Source organism: Paroedura picta, chromosome 7 (genome assembly GCF_049243985.1).
Source record: "Paroedura picta isolate Pp20150507F chromosome 7, Ppicta_v3.0, whole genome shotgun sequence".
Taxonomy (NCBI): Eukaryota; Metazoa; Chordata; class Lepidosauria; order Squamata; family Gekkonidae; genus Paroedura; species Paroedura picta.
In genome coordinates this window covers 21949438-21968175 of record NC_135375.1, presented here as the reverse complement: position 1 = coordinate 21968175, position 18738 = coordinate 21949438, and the positions used below count along the sequence as shown (strand labels likewise).

General features: G+C 44.5%; 1 pseudogene; it reads left to right on the top strand.

Moving 5' to 3' along the window:
* The first annotated feature begins 558 nt into the window (after positions 1–558).
* LOC143842516 (U6 spliceosomal RNA) lies at positions 559–652 on the top strand (annotated as a pseudogene).
* The last annotated feature ends 18086 nt before the right edge of the window (positions 653–18738 follow it).

Genomic DNA, 18738 nt, shown 5'->3' with positions numbered 1-18738 from the left:
TCAGAATTAAAGTTCAGCATATTAGCCTGTGTACATGCCCACAACGCCCAAACTTAGCTTCAATGGAGTTCTTACATCCCAGAGATATTATCCTTATGGTTTTGTGCATGCTCCTTGCCTTCTTCGAAACAAGAAACTTGTTGGTTTAGGAATGATCGTCTGGCCACAACTTGGCATTAATAATGGCCAATGGTGTGTTTGGATGGAATAATACATTATTGATTTTGAAGTTTAAAAAAAATTGAACTTGTGTGCACAAATGTTCAAATAAATGGTCATGTGTGGGTCCACAATATGTGTAGGTTCACAGCTGTTATCTGATGCCACCTCATGAGAAATGCCTACCAGTTTCTACCACCCATAAATATGGGCACACAGTGCTTTCCTCCAAGGTGCCTTGTGAAAAGCATGGTGGGCAAAAGACATAAACCCAACCTCTGGTCAATACTCTCTTGGTGAGCTGGGGGAATACAAGCACCGCATGGGTCAGAGCCTCATCAAACTAACAGGAGGAACATGAGAAAATGGAGAAACACAGGCAAAGATGAAGACAAGTTTGTGCTGACTTCAACAGCACATATCCTAAACTTGAAATGATACAGAGAATATTAGCAAGGATGACACACAAATTCCTGAAGCATTCCATGGGGCCCAGGCTGTAGTTTAGTGGTATACCAACTGCTTAGCATGCAGAAGGTTCCAGGTTCAATCCCTGGTATCACCAGTTTTAAACATCTGGTAACAGATCGTGCTTGGGACCTGGAGAATCGCAGCCAGTTTGGGTAGGGGGTGCTGACCTAGGGCCAAGGGTCAGCTTCATTATAAAGCATATTCATGTGCTCATGAGTACAAGCAGCAGACAAGATATTGCAAGTCCCCTGGAAGTATACAGAGGGATAATGCCACATGTGAAGAGTCAGATCCTTCTTAAACTATCCTAAATTGAGAAACTTTTTAAAAATAAAGCCATCCAGTTGTATATCACATTCTGTAAGTGCAGCATTGAATAATATGCTGTAGCTTTTTGTAAGACAGGAAACCATTTATCATAGTCCATTTCGCTTAGATTCCCTGTAGAACTACACAAGCTCCTCCCAGACTCTATAGATTCCATAGATATGCCTTCTATGAACAGAACAAATAAAAGCACGGTATTTTTGATTATTGGAGAATGGACATAAAACTGATCTTTCTGTTGGCAAGCAAGAGGACAAGTCCAGAGAAAAATGCCGGGAAGATTGAGTCCAGTCATTTTCTTTTATCTTGGGGGGCATCCTTTATACAAGTACTCCAAAAACATGACGAGTATCCTGAGGAAGATAAAAATGATTTTGCCACCTGGATAGAGGACAGCTACTGTGCACTGAACTTGTCCCTCTGTCAGATCTGTTAGGAAGATACAGTAAATTTGGCTCACGTGAAGAATTCAGCTGATCATCATAAACGGGCTCAAGTCAAGAATTACTACAGACTAGCACTACTACTCTTGCTCACAGGTGAATTACTCTGGTTTGTTCTTTGGGGGGTGGTTGGGAGTATATATGAAGCTCAATGGGGCCATCTAAAGCAAATTGTTCTGCAAAAGTACCAAGCGCAGGTGGTTATCTCCATGATCTTTCTGAGCCTATCTGCTGCTGGAGACCAGATGGATCTTTCATCTGACCCAGGTGAGAACATCATGCTATTGCAACCTCCCTTATGTTCTTAGCTTCTGGCTGTAGTTTAAACTGCATTCTTTCTCCTGTCTCTCTATATTTGTGGGAGGTATCTACAGCGATCTCTCTTTTGTGAGGGGCAAGACAAGATGTGGGAAGCAACTGTTTTGTCTTTCTTTTGATTGCAACACTTCACTTGGTGACTGCAGCATTTATTGGCAGGTGGCACATGCAAATGTATCGCTGAAAGTCCAAGACAGAACTTCCGTACCACCCTGTTCCACACATATAATGGGTTGGATCCAGGGAGCTTTTCTACTGATGAAAAAACGAATGAAGGGTCCACTCCAATAATGATCACCAATTGAAGAATATATTGAGTATTGCATGCAGGAAAGCCACATGGGACAGGAGTTGTAGAAAATTCTTCTTCAAATGAAGAAGCTGGCTGGAGCCAACCCCAATAGCATTCAGAACCTACATGCCCATCTAAGCAGCATCAAGCACTGAATATTGATTTACTGTTGAAAAATGATGGTCAAACCATCCGTATGATTCTGAAGGGGAATGAAATAAAGGTTTACGGATCCAACGAATGATAAAGCAAGTGGAATAAGAGATTACTGAATTGTGGATACATTCCTTCCATCAGAACTGCATTCTGCCAAGAGACAGATGAGCAAGGAGAGCTTATATATTAACCAGTATTCCAGGGAGTACATGTGTGTATTTTACCACCAGCAAAGTCAGTCAAATGACTGACTTCAGATCAATTGTATTTAGGTTGCAAAGGAATTTTGCTTCAAGGTCTCTGATAAAGATTCGTACATTTAGACAGCTCATGCAGACTTTGAAAGTGTACCTGATCATGTCCAATTCATTTTGCAGAGATGTACCATTCTAAGTTCAGTAACTTCAATGAATTTAGAAGGGTGTAATTAAATTTAGGACATTTAATCATGTACTTATTGTCTTTTAATTGGCTTCGGAGATCTTGTAAGCACACACACAGCAAAATGCATTGTTTGGTCTGGTTCTAAGACTAAAATTCGTTGGACTTTTCTCTAGTTTATAAATGAAGATGCTGCTTCAGCTGGTAGTGTTGGTTGGAAGCAGCTACCTAAAATGAGCATTAATGAATTCTGATTGCTAACAACCTTATCTGCTTGGATGTGGATGGAGAAATAGTTTAGGGCAGTTCTCAATGTTCTTGCTGTTTTTATTCTGCTGCTAGCTAATAATGGCCCAAGATTATTCGTTGTGAGTGTCCTGCATAGTGCAGGTGGTTGGACTAGATGACCCATGAGGTCCCTTCCGACTCTATGATTCTATGATTCTATGAGGCTAGCTCACTCTTGTCAGAGAGGGGTGGCCAAACTATGGTTCTCCCGATATCCATAGACCACAATTCCCACAACCCCGTGCTGGCAGTCTGCTGGCAGGGGCTAATGGGAATTGTAGTCGGTTCACATCAGGAGAGCCACAGTTTGGCAACCCCTAAGCTAAGCAGGGTTGGTCCTGGTTAGAGGTAGAGGAAGAAAAGCTGTTTTTTATACCACCCTTTTCACTGCACAATGGAGTCTCAAAGCAGCTTACAATCCCCTTCCCCTCCTCTCTCCACAACAGACCCCCTTGTGAGGTAGGTTGGGCTGAGAGGACTCTGGCAGAACAGAACAGATAGCTCTAACAGAACTGTGACTAGCCCAGCTGGGCGCATGTGGAGGAGGAGTGGGGAATCAAACCCGGCTCTCCAGGTTAGAGGTAGCTCCTCTACCTCAAGCTGGCTCTTCTGGTTAATACTTGGCTAGGAGAAGACCAAGGCAGCCCAAGACCAAGGAAGCCCAATAGAGACAGGCAATGGCAAACCACTTTTGAAAGTCTCTTGCCTTGAAAGCCCTACAGCAGGGGTAGTCAACGTGTGGTCCTCCAGATGTCCATGGACTACAATTCCCATGAGCCCCTGCCAGCAAATGCTGGCAGGGGCTCATGGGAATTGTAGTCCATGGACACCTGGAGGACCACAGGTTGACTACCCCTGCCCTACAGGGTCGCTACCATGTCAACTGTGACTTGACTGCACTTTCCACCACCACCAATAAGGACCTTAGGAGATGCTACTTCCTGATTAGCTTTGGGAAGAATGGACTGATCCTGGCAGTCTGGGAACATCCCTAATCCCCCTTTCAACCTGTCTATTTGTCAAACTTGTATCATATGCATGCCGTAAGTATCCAGTGTCTTCACAAGGAAGAGCTGCACTTGACCTTTTGTACCACTTGGGATACGGAAAAACACGTCCCTACAAATGGATTCCTTTTCCCCGTGCCTATATTTCAGCCACGTTGCTCTGTGAAACTGGGGGCAAATGTTAAAAATGCCCCAGAGAATGACTGAGAAATAGAAGGAATGAAAAAATGCTAACTACGTGAGTCCCTACTGAGAAACGTGCTCATATCATACGCAGGTTTTTAGCAAAGCATCCTATATCTAGGCAATGAATACCAGTAGTTTTCCACTGATATGTGTCATCTGCAGCTATTAAGAATCTGCCATTTTCCCATTGTTTCTTTGAAAAGGGCATTAGGTTGATTTCTGATTTCTGTCCACATAAACCAGTAGCACCATAATTCAATGTACTGTTTCGAGGGTTCTAAAACTCCCTATTTTCCATAAAAGAGATGCTGATTGAAAATGAGATTTACCGTGCTATTCTAAGCACAGTAATGCCCCAACAAACCCACTGAGTTTCATCAGCTTAGAAAGATTTAGGGCTGCATTGTTAGGCTCTGTTCAGACCTGATGCAAACCCAGTTTGCGATTAACTAAATATGTGCTAACTATGGTTGTTCAGGGTGTCTCATGAACATATGGAACTGCCTTCTACTGATTCGGACATTTGGTCCATGAAGGTCTGTATCACCTACTTTGACTGGCAGCACCTCTCCAGGATGTAAGGCAAAGATATTTCACATAATACATAATGGTTGGGGCCAGGGCGGCATCCCTGGTGGTTCTATCTGAGATCTCCATCTGAGACCAACGAAGATCAGCTAGGATTCCCACTCCCAGTTTCTTGACCTACATGCTGAACAGAGGGGAAGGCTGATGTTTTATGGTTCGCCATCTTGTTTAATGTGGTCTTATATTGTTTTAAGGGTATCGTTGGGGGTTTTGTTGTGTTTTATTCATTTTTGTAAACCGCCGCAAGACACTCATGAGTGGCGGTATATAAATATAATTACAAATAAATAAATAAATAGCCTAATGCTGGGAGCAATCGAGGGCAAATGAAGAAGGGGACGACAGAGAATGAGGTGGCTGGATGGAGTCACCGAAGCAGTCGGTGCAAACTTAAATGGACTTCGAGGAATGGTAGAGGACAGGAAGGCCTGGAGGATCATTGTCCATGGGGTCGCGATGGGTTGGACACGACTTCGCACCTAACAACAACCACAAAATAAATAGCCTACTGCCTGGTCCTTTTAAATGAAATGCCCAAGATGGGACCTGAATGATATGTTTGTGTTATTTAAATATATATATTTATTGAAGAGACTGAAATAATTTCCCTAGAAAAACAACTGCTAGGTGTTTGACAGCCGCTTCTGCTAGAATCAGCCAGTGGAAAGGAATTATTTGTTTCTACATAGTTAATTGCTTTATGAAAAGTTCAGCGTGACCCAGCCTTTGATTAAATTGAAAAACAAATCCATTCGAAAATGCAAATTGTCTAGAGACAGTCTAGGTATGAGAACGAACGCTTTAATGTATCCGAATGACGCAAAAAAAGAAAATGTGTGAAAGTACCAGCCGGATGCAAACAAACAAACCTTATTAAAAATCAAGTTCAATTTAAATGAACTTCCATGACAAGTAATATTCATTGAGTTCTGATGAAAACCCCTTGCCCACATCCATCAAGGGAGATGCAAACATAAAACCAGAGTCCTATGCTTTAGACAATGTGGTTGAGTATCTTTCTGCAAAGTCGTGTGCATTAGCCAATGGATTTGACCATCTTCTTTCCTTCCTCATTGCCCCTTGAAGGATATCATTTGTTGTGGAATGTATCAAAGGAGGGGAACCCAAAAGAATCCAGGAGGGGGGAAGGCAATGAGAACTCTCCTCCTCTTCCTTCTGCTCGTTTACTTTGGCAGCAACCTGGGATAGCAGGTGGTGAGAGAAGACTGAACAAAAGGTCGTGGCATGGAGGCAAGCAATGGCCAGCCACCTCAGAACATCTCTTGCCTTGAAGACCCCATGAGGTTGTCATAAGTCAGCTGTGACTTGACACAAACCCCCCTTCCCCCCTCCAGAAAAAAGCTTTCAGGTTGAACGGAACTGATAAAAAGTTTATCACACCGGGACTAGGAAGAAGGAAGTTCAAGAGCCTTTGATGATCCACTTAGAAGACAGAGGATGGTCTTTGTTCTGCTGGGGGAAGGAAGGAAAGTTCCTAGGGCCAGATGGTCCTCCAGGGACTCAGTTGTCTATCCATAACCTACAATGGTTTTCTTGGCAAAATGGACTTTGCATTCATTGATCATAGGTTGCAATTACTTAAAAGAAAGAAGAAAGCCAATAGAAATTGGACAACTGGATTTGAATATCAGGCTGAACGAGACCTCAAATATTTGATTTGCAAAATCTCATCCAAAAGTTGCCCTTTCCTCTTCCCACAACAGACACCCTGTGGGGCAGGTGAGGCTGAGAGTACCCTGATATCACTGCTCGGTCAGAACAGTTTTATCAGTGCCATGGTAAGCCCAAGGTCACCCAGCTGGCTGCATGTGGGGGAGTGCAGAATTGAACCTGGCATGTCAGATTAGAAGTCCGCACTCCTAACCACTACACCAAACTGGCTCTCAGATTGCAATGAGACCAAAAGGTAACCAACTATCATGTAATCTGGGTTCAGATGGAATGAGGGGGAGGTCATGGTTTCAGTAGTCACAATGATCTGTGCCCTGAATAGAGACATTCCACATTTCTGCCATCTTCCAGGGGGCAATCAAACAGGGGCAAAATTGTCTCCATCTTTAAAGTAGCAACTGCTGAATTTTAGTTTTGTAGAGACACTGGTGCTTTGAGATAGCAAAAGTTTTCTCTTTAAGAGAGTGTGGCATAGTGGTTAAGAGTGTTGGGCTAGTTAATGGGAGACCTAGGTTTGAATGGTTACTCGGGCCATGGAAGTTCACTGGGTGACCTTGGGCCTGCCACGCTCTCTTGGCTAGTTTATTTCACAGGATTATTGTGAGGCTAAAATGGAGCAGGGAAAAAGGATATCAGCTATTAGGGGTCCACATTGGAGAGAACGGGAGGGTGCAAATGAATAAAATACAACAAATGCTTGGGAGACTACCTTTTACTGCAAAAATACTGCTACGTATGTGGCCACCATACATGTAGATTAGCCTACTTCAGAAGGTTGTCACCATAAAACTGTGATGATTTCAGGTGCTCTTATGCTTTCCTGAGCCTGGCACACAAATACAATAACTCCATGTAACCAGGCAACAGCAATTACAATGAAAACATTCACACAAATACAAACTCGCTTAAAAGGTTGGGATGGTGACTGATTGTTGCTTTCGAGAGCTATTTACCTTTGACTGCCTGTTCAGATCAGAGATGATTTGTATCAGTTCTCCTTCCACACAACTAGATTATAAAAGTTGCAACACCGTGGCCTATAATAAGAAGCTAATTGCTGCACATGCTCTACCCCTTGGTGACATCACTGGCCCCATAACCATTTCCTCTTTCCAAAAATATACTATGGCTACAAAATCATAAATCCATTTAAGTCTACTTCAAGGCCAAATTCTTGAGGGCAGGGCATCAGCATGGATCACCCTCGCTACTCTTAACTAACTTTTATCTCAGTATTGTTCCATGGCCAGAAGTAACACCCCACTGAAAGGGCTCTTTAGCTTGGAGAAACAACAAGAAGAAGAAGAACAAGAAGAAGAAGAACAAGAAGAAGAGTAGTTGGTTCTTATATGCTGCTTTTCTCTACCTTTGATGAGGCTCAAAGCGGATTACAGTCACCTTCCCTTTCCTCTCCCCACAATAGACACCCTGTGAGGAAGGTGAGGCTGAGAGAGCCTTGTTATCACTGCTCGGTCAGCCCAGGGTCACCCAGCTGGCTCCATGTGGGGGAGTGCAGATTCAAACCTGGCCCACTACACCAAACTGGCTCTCAACTGAGGGATAGATTTGCATGGGATAGAGAAGGTTGGGAAAGAAGTACTTTTCTCCATTTCTCACAATGCAAGAACTCTTGGGCACCCCATGAAAACTGATGAGCAGTGGGTTTAGAACAGTTAATAAAGAAGTATCTCTTCATCCAAAGAGCAATTAAAAGGTGGCATTCAATGCCCCCGGAAGTGGTGGCAGCTACAAACAGACAGCTTCAAGCTTCAAGCAGGGATTGGGTAAGCATATGGAGCAGAGGTCCATCAGTGGCTCTTAGCCACAAGGTAGAGATGGAGCACTATGCCTGGGGCAGTCATGCTCTGTATCCTTGATACTTGGGGGAGCACTGTGTGAGGGCTTCTGGAGTTCTGGCCCCACTGCTGGACCTTCTGATGACACCTGGCTTTCGGCCACTATATGACATAGGGTGTTGAATTGGATGGGCCATTGGTCTGACACCAGGGCCCTGATGGAACTAAAACAGTTCCTCAGGGCCTGCAAAAGGGAGCTCTTCCACCAGACATTTAGTTGAGGTCAACCAAAATCAGCAACATCTGTAGGGCTCCTGAATCTCCCTCCCAGGAATCCATACACCCAACCTGAACCAAGGAACCGTTATTCTGATTAGACCGTTCCCTTCGGTGATGGTTGCTATTGTTACAGTTATTATTGTCGCAGTCCATTTATATGTCATTTAGAAATAAAGTTCCATGTACTGTTTACATTTCATGTGAACCGTCCTGAGTCTCAGGGGAGGGCGGGATACAACTATAAACACTTCGGGTTCATATTCTTAGCCCTGGGAACCTTGAGTCATTTCTAGCGGCTGCCTGTAGAGGGGTGTTTTTATGCTTCTGGGCTTCATTTTAATTACTGTATTTTAAAAATGATTTTATTTTATGAGCTGATATAAGCAGGTCTTTGCGGAGGCGGCATAGCGATGCTTTAAATAAATCGCAGCACTAAAAGGCAGGAACATGTTGCCTAATTAGGGATGACTAACAGAGAGGTGTCTCCTCACCTGACCATCTAAGTCTAATCAGCCCTGGTCTCAAATTGTACAGAGTTCATGCCCTACCTTACAATGAGGAGGAGGAGGAGGAGGAAGAGGAAATAGGCATTTGGATGAGCTACCCATTTCTTTCACTGGTAGAACTTGGGAGACTGCTTCATTCATTTGTGAATGGCAGAATTTCACAAATGTTTTTAAGCTTTGTTGTCCAGTGAAGCTAACAGTTGTGTCTTTGCACATTTTAACAGCTGTTTTGCAGCATTCTGAGGTGGCAGGATACCCACTGAGTTGGATTCTATGTATTCCTTCCTCTAAGTGAGGGGAACTTAAGAAGAGCCCTGCTGGATCAGAACAGTGGTCCAACTGGTCCAGCTTCCTGTCTAGGGTTGCCATGTCACACAGGAAGTGTCACATCATTTAGTGATGTCAGCAATGAGACCTAGACCTTTCTCTCTCTCCAGGTAAGTACCATTCCATTCCTCATTGGTTGCTAGGAGAGACTTGGCATTCTAGACAGGGCTGATTATAGCAATTCACCCAGGTTCAGTACACAATATTTATGTACCTGTGGGTGGACTTTCAGACAAGGAGGCCACCATCTTCTCAATGTTAACTCTGGCCTCAACCATAGGTCTGGTGGAACAGCTCTGTCTTGCAGGGCCCTAATGTCATTTGGCAGAGAACTCCACCAGGCTGGGGCCACAAGTGAGAATGCCCTGGCCCTGAGTGAAGCCAGTTCACCTCTTTGGGGCTGGTGACCCTGAGCAAATTTCAGTTGCTGGTTCTTAGCACTCTTGGGGGGGGGAGGATAATGGGAGTGACTATCCCAAAGATATGATGGCCCCAGACTATTTAGGTTAATACCAAAATCTTGAACCTGATCCGGTCTCCAATCTGGAGCCAGTGCAGTTGGGAGAGCACAAATTGAATATGTCCTCCCCATACTGGGTCACAGTAAGGATCCAATTGGCTGCATTCTGGAACAGATGGAGCTTCTGGAGCAGCTTCAAGGGAAGCCCAGTGTAGAGCGAGTTGCAGTAGTCTAGCCTGGAAGTGATTGTTGCATGGATCACAGTGGTGAGGTTAGATGCCGGCATGTAGGGCGCGAGTTGTCACACCTGTCAAAAATGATAAAATGCTTGATGGGCATCATTTGTGATCTGGGTCTCTGCAGACAGAGTGGTATCCAGGATCACGTCCTGGCTCTTAACATTTGCAGTTGCACTTTATGGACAGTTTGGATCTCCTGCTGTATCATCAAACAATAAGAGAAAGACCTCTCAAGACAAAGGAAGGCCTGTGTGTTTCTAGCAGGAAGAAGTCATTCATCCCAACCGGGCTCACAAAATATTCATAGGTCTGTAATCACTTAATTATAAAGTCCTAGAATGGTTCACCTGCTTTCCCTTCTAAGTTTAACAGGAGCATCACTTGCGTTTGGAAGAGGTCTTCTTCAAGTAGGTAAAACAAAGGTTGGTTTTTGAGAATAATTTCTTACTTGATGAGCTCCAGGAAAACAAAACTGAACTGCCCTGGGATAGTCCCTCCATATTAATAAGATGAGTAATTAGAAGCAGATGTCCCTTTACATCCCAATGCAATGACAGCTGTATGCCGGTTTATCTCAACTATTCACAGGGTGGAAAATTGTTTCGTAAATCTCCCAGACACACAAATCCCTCAAAATAAATGATTTTTTTTTTGGTATGGGGAAACAAAGGCATGTGAACCATCCTCCTCCATAACACTAAAATAGCATGATATTATTTCAATGCTTTTCCATCCCATTTGTTCAGGGAGTTCTGATGGAAAGGATAATCTAGAAATAGAATGTAGGGTGGTTCTGGAATCTTGCTGTTTGGGGGAAGAACTAGCAGTGGTTGACTGGGCTTTGAGTTCTTGGAGAATGAATGGGACAGTCATTTCTTGAAAGGGTGAACAAGTGTGCTGCTAGGCCCTGTCAGGCCCCAGAGCACTCTGACCTGGAGGAAAAGTGGAGAACAGAGATGAAGTTCTATAGGGGGCAGCAGCACAAGCATGGGCCAGAGAGAAGGGGAAGGCTAGTTTCTATAGGATGGCTCAAGAACAGATAGGGGGAATGATAGCCAGCACTAGCGCCCTGTGGCCTCTTCAAGTGTAAAGGTCATTTTGGGGAGAAAGAGTATCCTGCTAGCACAACCTGGAAGATTTTGAGTCATGCCCTAGGTGGGTGCGGGAAATGTGGCATCCCTTGTGGCTGACCCTCTAGGACTTACCTCTAATCTCTATGGAAGGAGCAGAAATACACGTGGGAATTCCTAGAGTGTCATCGTGGAGGCCATTTTCTGGCCTCCCCCCCCCCCTTCACTGGGGCTGGACAGGGGCGTACCTGCAGTGGATGGGCAGCTAGAAAGCCTAAGCAGGGATATTGGTTGGGACATGGATAGAACAGCTATTTCATGGTTTATCTCCACGTATCATATTCAAGCTGTGGAGATGTAGGGATGAAGCTGGGTCAGGATATGCAGCTGAAAGGTGTTGGAATGGTGTGTACTGCTGCTGAATGCTAACCCACAAAACGAAACTCCCACACTTAGAAGTGCCCTGGCAATTTAAAGGTTATATAATAATTATATACTGTTGGATGAGTGTGCTTGGGGTGGTGGCAGGCAGTAGCTACTGTGTACCTGTGCCCTAATTCAATGCAGAAGCATAAAGATCTCTGCCATGTTTCCATTTTAATTGAATAAATGCAGGCTCTTAATTGCTGGGTGGGACACTCAGTGACTTTCAAGGCCCCCAAAAAATCCAAACAAATACTCTTTGATATTGCCCATACATTCTTAACAATGCAATCCCAAACAGTTACACCCTTGTAAGTGCATTGAAGTCAATGAATTTAGAAGATCATTTGTCCATCTTAGGCTGGTGCTGTTAAAATCCTAGCTGATGCCAGTAGTATGTCCCTTATTATAATCATTTGTTGTGGCCAAGTGCTATGCAAAACAATTTAATTAAAAGTGTATTTCCCCCTTTTTCCTACTGCGCTGCTCCAACGACAATTTTCTAAACCAGTCCTTCTCATTATGTAAACTAGGCAGATGGAAAAATACCCGAAGCATCCAAGGAAGGTTTGGTACATGGAATATTCCACTCAGTTTATATATTAGACTATCAATAGGATTTAAAATCCAAACTGGTGTCCTATACTGCAGCCAAAATTCAGAACTGACAAATCCCATTGATTCCCAAAGATATTTGAAGGGGACAGATTTACCTTATTCTGCTCCTGATTTTTTTGGTGGGAAATGGGATTGTGATCCATGTGTTCATTCAGATCTCCATTAACATGATGCTAAAGTTTAATTAGGTGAATTTCTAATCTTGGTTCCAGAACTGAAGCAGCTTTCAATCTGTTCCAGCTATTTTTGTCAATCTGTTCCCACTATTTTTGTAATTTCCCCACCTACCCACAATGAGAAACCTATCAGATCCCCCAATGAATTTCTCAGTGGACACACTTGGCATTAGCGGCAAAAGCAGGCTTCAAAGTAGGAACAAATCACACTGGAATCATGGTCTGCAGGTAAAGTTGTTTGCTAAACTCCTAGTAGGATACATTGGATAATGCACTTTTAATGAACTTTTACAGCTGGATTTTCATGTGCAAAACTGGAAAATCTCCTTCTAAAGTGCATTATCCAATGTGTGTGGAATGGACCCACCAGTGATTTCCCAGAATTACAACCAGTCTCCAAACTAAAGAGCTTACGCCCATTCCGCACACACTGGATAATGCACTTTCAGTGTGCTTTTGCAGCTGGATTTTTCTGTGCAGAACAGGAAAATCTACTTCGAAATTGCATTGAAAGCACATTATCTAGCGTGTGCAGAATGGGCCTCAGTTCCCCTGGGGAAAATGGCTGCTTTGGAAGATGGGTTCTATGGCATTAAACTTTGCAGAGGTCCCTCCCCGCTCCAAATCCCTTCTTCCACTCCCATATCTCCAGGAATTTCCCAGCCCAGCACTGGCAACCCTGCATGCAGGAGAAACGCAAAAATTAGCATTCCTCTTGGCAGAACAGAATAAGAGGAGAGTCACAGGGAGATGAACTGGAATGAGAAGAAAAACCACGAAATGTGTTCTGTGTCGTAGCCTACGTACCATGACAGTTAATGCAGAAGCGTCTAGACTCTGACGGCATTTAGAAATGCTTTGATTTGCATATGAAGAAAACTCTATTTCAGAATTGAGTTCCTTTTCATAGATATTACTTGTAATGCGCCCCATCAGTAGACAGAGTGGGGCCAACCAGTGGGGCATCTCAAAATGAGAGGTTGCGTTACTCAGCAATGTGACGAGCGATGGAGAAGGACGGTAGACCTGATGGCTGAAATTGGTATTAGATGAAGAGGTGCCCTGGCCAGGATACCCAAACAAGGCCAATCTTGTCAACCTTGGAAGCTATGTGTGGTCATCCCTGGCAAGCATTTAGATAGGAGACTTCCAAGGACTAGAAGGGCTTTTCCACCAGGCATTTGGTTGAGGCCAGGGCAATTGAAGAAGAAGAAGAAGAAGAAGAAGAAGAAGAAGAAGAAGAAGAAGAAGAAGAAGAAGAAGAAGAAGAAGAAGAAGAAGAAGAAGAAGAAGTGGCTCTTATATGCTGCGCTTATATGTGGCTCTTATATACCGCTTTTCCCTACCCAAAGGAGGCTCAAAGCGGCTTACAGTCGCCTTCCCATTCCTCTCCCCACAACAGACACCCTGTGGGGTGGGTGAGGCTGAGAGAGCCCTGGTATCACTGCCCGGTCAGAACAGTTTTATCAGTGCCGTGGCGAGCCCAAGGTCACCCAGCTGGTTGCATGTGGGGGAGCGCAGAATTGAACCCGGCATGCCAGATTAGAAGTCCGCACTCCTAACCACTACACCAAACTGGCTCTCAACTGAGATCAGAGAATCCCTCCCCGGCTTAGCCATGTCAGCTGGCTCCCCATGGACATCCTCTCTGAGGCACTTTAGGGAGGCTGCTGACCCGGGGGGGGGGGGGGATGAGGGTTGTATTTTTTCACCTGGGAAGGAATGTTTTTAAGGGGTATATTTTATTATTTTACTGCGGGGTTGATCATTGTAACTCGCCGTGAGCCAGCTTGCTGGGAGTGGCAGGTAAAAAAACAAACAAACAAACAAATAAATATTAAAAAATAAAAAATACACGATGCAGAGGCAGGCAATGGCAAACTACTTCCAAATATCCCTTACCTGGTTTCCAGAGAATCCTAGTATTTCCTGGTTGTGCTACACACATGCCATAAAAAGGTAAAGGTATCCCCTGTGCAAGCACCGAGTCATGTCTGACCCTTGGGGTGACACCCTCCAGCATTTTCATGGCAGACTCAATACGGGGTGGTTTGCCAGTGCCTTCCCCAGTCATTACCGTTTACCCCCCAGCAAGCTGGGTCCTCATTTTACCGACCTCGGAAGGATGGAAGGCTGAGTCAACCTTGAGCCGGCTGCTGGGATTGAACTCCCAGCCTCATGGGCAAAGCTTTCAGACGGCTGCCTTACCACTCTGCACCACAAGAGGCTCTTTACACACATGCCATATGATAAATAAATACACAGAAAAGAAGAATGCTTTGACACGAGCCTTCAGCACTGTCATGTTCCTTGATATTGTGGGTTGAACTGCCTTTATCATCCATTAATTCGGTGATCCTATTCATCAGCAGAGAAGGAATGACATTCTATGGTGTTGAATGACACGGGATGCCTATCACTTGAATTCTGGATGTTTACCCTGAGCACCGTCATGTTTCTTGATATTGTTGGTTGAACTGCCTTAATCATCAATTAATGTTATCTGTTATTGCATCTTTACAACAGATGCGGGTGAGAAAAATACTTCTGAACAGTACTTTCCTATGAGCTTCTAGCTCTTCATCTGTGATTCAGAATCGAACTTAGATGGAAAAGCACTTAAAGAACAATTGCTTATGTAATGAGGAATTTGCTGAGGACTTGTTTTGACTGAAACAAGCATTGTTCTAAATCACCTCTTTGAAATGAAGGAGAAATGAAGCTTGAAGTAGCAAAGATCTAAATGCTTTTGATAGAAGATTCATATGAAATGTTATATTGGAAGAGAGTTTTACAGATACTAGACCTCCCAAAAAAGACAAATAACTGGGCTCTCAATAAAGCAAGTCTGAACTCTCCCTAGAAGCTCACTTTGATTTACTAGTTTGTTTATTATTTCATTTGTATACCACCTCTCTCAGGCTTACTGTCTCAGGGCTGTGATCATAATATAATAAATTGTTGTTGTTGTTGTTAGGTGCGAAGTCGTGTCCGACCCATCGCGACCCCATGGACAATGATCCTCCAGGCCTTCCTGTCCTCTACCATTCCGTGGAGTCCATTTAAGTTTGCACCGACTGCTTCAGTGACTCCATCCAGCCACCTCATTCTCTGTCGTCCCCTTCTTCTTTTGCCCTTGATCGCTCCCAGCATTAGGCTCTTCTCCAGGGAGTCCTTCCTTCTCATGAGGTGGCCAAAGTATTTGAGTTTCATCTTCAGGATCTGGCCTTCTAAGGAGCAGTCCGGGCTAATCTCCTCTAGGACTGACCGGTTTGTTCGCCTTGCAGTCCAAGCGACTCGCAAGAGTCTTCTCCAGCACCAGAGTTCAAAAGCCTAATATAATAAATGCAGTCCATTAAAATATAAACACATCAGTTAATTTAAAATTATTAAGTTTTAAAATATACTTAAATAGAACATGTTGTGTCATTTCATTATGCAGCGAGGGTGTGAGGAATCAGGAGAAGGGGAGGAGAAAGAGAGGCTCGACAGATAACTAATGATTCCCAGTTGGCTTTAAACATAAGGCCAGTGGAAGAGCTCTGTCTTGCAGGCCCTGTGAAACTTAGCCAGTTCTAATAGGGCCCTGATCTCCCTGGGGAGTTCATTCCACCGGGCAGAGGGCAGGGCCAAAAAAGGCTGTGGCCTGGTCAAGGCCAATCAGCCTTCTTTAGGGTCAGGGATCTTCAGCTGGTTGGCATTACTAGAACAAAGTGCTCTCTGGGGAACGGATTCAGAGAGGTGGTTCCTCAGATACCCAGGGCCCAAGCCACGTAAGTCCTTAAAGGTTAAAACCAAAACCTTGAACACGATGCAGAACTGGAAGCCAATGCAGTTGACACAACACGACTAAACAGAGGCTATTGTACTTTGGTCACATAACAAGACAAGAGTCGTAGGGAAAATTGACTGCAGAGAAAGCGGAGGACTCAACATGATACCATGGCGTTAAGTTTGTAAGATCTGAGCAAGGCTGCAAACAACAGGACATTTGGGAGGTCCTTCATTCATAGTGTTGCCATAAGTCAGAAGTGACTTGATGGAACTTAATACACACACACACACACACACACACACAAATGTAAGAATCTATGCGTGAACACAAGCAGCAACCCGATCCATCTGATTCAGTATTCCATCTCCCGATGTCACAGAAATGTCTTCAAACAAGGCACAGAGACCCAAGTCCCTTCTTTTCTTGCCACCCCCCCCCCCCCCGCCACACACAGCAGTTAGGTAATCAAATATACACTGCTTCTACGGAGGTTCCTTTTAACCATTATGATTAATCTCCGTTGACATGAGTTTGTCTAATCCTCTTTTAAAGCCATCTAAATATGCAGCCCTCACTATCACGAGATGCAGCAATTTTCATAATTTAATTATGTGCTATGTGAGATGGTATTGGGGTGCACTGGGGAAGGAAAACAATACTGACCTATTTACAGGAATGCTGTAAGGTTGGGTGAACATAATACATAGGAAGTGTATTTAGGTATGCCATTTTGCCAATCCACAGTAGTTAAACTCCTGTTCTCAGCCACAATACCCCTCCCTGAAGGAAAAATAGACATGAAATTGCCTCCATAGTAACACTATATACATTTCCCCATGTTTCTGTGGTCTTTATCATAGAGATTAAGGAAAATTCCTAGAGCATCACCGGGAAGTGACATATCTTCCCCAAACGCCACGATCCCCAGGAACTGCCCTCAAAATCTTCTGCCAACCCTAAGTATAGTGAACAGAACTCTGAAAGACTATGTACATCCATTACCCTGGGTGTGGGCAAGGACAGCAAGCACAATTTGAACCTAAATGCTGTATCTATGAACCTTCAAGGCCCTTACTCTAAAACCCGTTTTTCAGGTTTTGTTCCCACAACATCTAATTCCTGCCCATCTATTGAGATTATCCTCGGCCTCCTTCCTTTTTGGCTTACAATCACCTTCCCTTCCTCTGTCCACGAGAGACACCCTGCAAGGTAGATGAGGCTGAGAGAACTCTGTAAGAACTGCGATGTGAGAACGGCTATAACAGGACTGTAACTAGCCAAAGGTTACCCAGCTAGCTGCATGTGGAGGAGTGGGAAATTAAAACCAGCTCTCCAGAATACAAGCCACTGCTCTTAACCACATCACCCCCAACGTAATGATGTCAATTCAGTTTGTTGTTTTTTTCCCTGGAAGAGTACACCATTGTGTCACTGGTGTGTCTGTCCCCCACCACCACCACAACTCCTCTTGGACTTGCCGGCTGCCGTGGAAGTTCTAGAACTTGAGAAAACCTGAAAAACAGGGAGAGGTGAAAACCGGCAGTTCGTGTTACAAAAACGAATCATCTTTTGAAGTTTCTTTTAGTGCTTTCTATTGAACGTTTTGCCACAGTCCTTCACAGTCCCTTTGGAATCTGATGTGAGTCCCCCCAATTGCCTTCCCATTCCCAGCTTCCTTTTGAGCATTCTTTGAGTTAAAAGGTGGTTGAATAGATATTGTGCTTCCAGCTATAAAGCACTTAAAAACATGAGCATACTTTGAGTAAGAAAGCGAATTCTCATAAAGCAGTCTTGATGGGAGCATGGTGATGTGGGGGCAGACAACCACCTCCCAAAGTCCCTTGCCTGGCTGCCAGACAATCCTTGGCTCTCCTGGCTATTCTACAGACACCATATGATAAGTAAAAGGAATATTAGAAGGTGAGAAGCCTAATCACCTTGTGGGAAGACCTTGAGTAAGGTGGCCAGTCGTCCCGCCTTTAACGGGAAAGTCCCGCATTTAGGGGCATTTGCTCCGCATCTTGCGGCGTTTTCCAGATGTCCCACAGCCTTCTCCAATTTTTAATTTTAAAAAAATGTATTATATTTTATTTTATTTGCTGCGTGCTGCGCGGCTGCCCAGCAGACAGCCCAGCAGGCAGGCCGGGCTCAGGAGGCCCCCGTGCAGGCCCCCGGGCTCCGGGGTGGGGCTTGCACGGTGCTGCCATTCCCGCCGGGGCCCGCCGTTCTGCTGCCGCCGCTCGCACCTTCCTGCCTCCATGGATCCGTCTGCCAGGCTCTTCCTGAGCTGCTGCCACCGCCACCCTTCTTGAAGCCAGGAGGGGAGGGAGGGAGGGAGAGGGGGGCCCACCAATGCCCTTCTTGAGGCCAGTCGGGGGGAGGGAGGAGGGGCTTGCCACCAACCTTCTTGAGCCCAGTCGTGGGGGAGGGGGCCCCAGCGGCGGCACATTCTGCCTTATGTTCCCTTAATTCTGGTCACTTTAACCTTGGGGGGGGGGGGCTGCTAACAACCTGAGTCAGCAGTATTGGCTTTGATGGATGGAAGGTCTGATTCAGTAGAAGGCAGCTTCATCTGTCCATGCGTATAATTTAACACACTTCCCCCCTTCCAAAATAATAAGGGGAAAATGTCATGTCTGTGATTAAAAAAAAGAATTAAATTCACTGTGGTTAATGAAAGAAACCGCCACAGAAGTTAATTTTTAATAGAAGTGGCTTTTCTCACTTTATGAGTCTTATGTTATAATAGTGGCTTTTCTCC